Consider the following 598-nt stretch of genomic DNA (forward strand, 5'->3'; position numbering starts at 1 on the left):
CAAGCCACGCTTTTGTTAAGGGCTGCCCCCCGGAATGGACAGTGCATAAATATATACTCACCACTGCAAAGTATATAGTCCATGTTTAAGAACATAAGAACATAAGAACATAAGAACAAAGGGAACACTGCAAAAGGGCCCTCTGGCCCCGAGGCAGGCCCAAGTTTTTTTGCCAACCACCCAAAAGTCAGGCCAGGTAAATTGACTTAAGGAGGAACAGGGCAACCGACCTGTTAGCACAAGCATCAGGTCTAACTCACCCCCCCACATCTACCATGTTTTTTCCCAACCATTTTTAAAGTCACAAGTTCTGCCTTATAACTATTTGGGGGTTTGTTCCACTTCCCCAAAACTCATTACCAAACCATTTTTCCTTTTCCTTTCCCCAATTTTTTTTTCCCACCATGTAATTTTTACCATGAGACCCCCACTATACGGACCCACCCCCACGCCCACAGTTCGTATCTGGGGGGCCGTGCCCGGGAGGGGGGTTTCGGGGATTGCTGGAGGCCCCCCCCAACAGCTCCCCCTGGTCTCTCCCCCCTGCGCAGCGGGGTTTTGAATGCTGCAAGATCGGTGTTTATCTCTTTGTTCTTCC

This window comes from Cherax quadricarinatus, chromosome 4 (assembly GCF_038502225.1).
Source record: "Cherax quadricarinatus isolate ZL_2023a chromosome 4, ASM3850222v1, whole genome shotgun sequence".
NCBI classification, from domain to species: Eukaryota; Metazoa; Arthropoda; class Malacostraca; order Decapoda; family Parastacidae; genus Cherax; species Cherax quadricarinatus.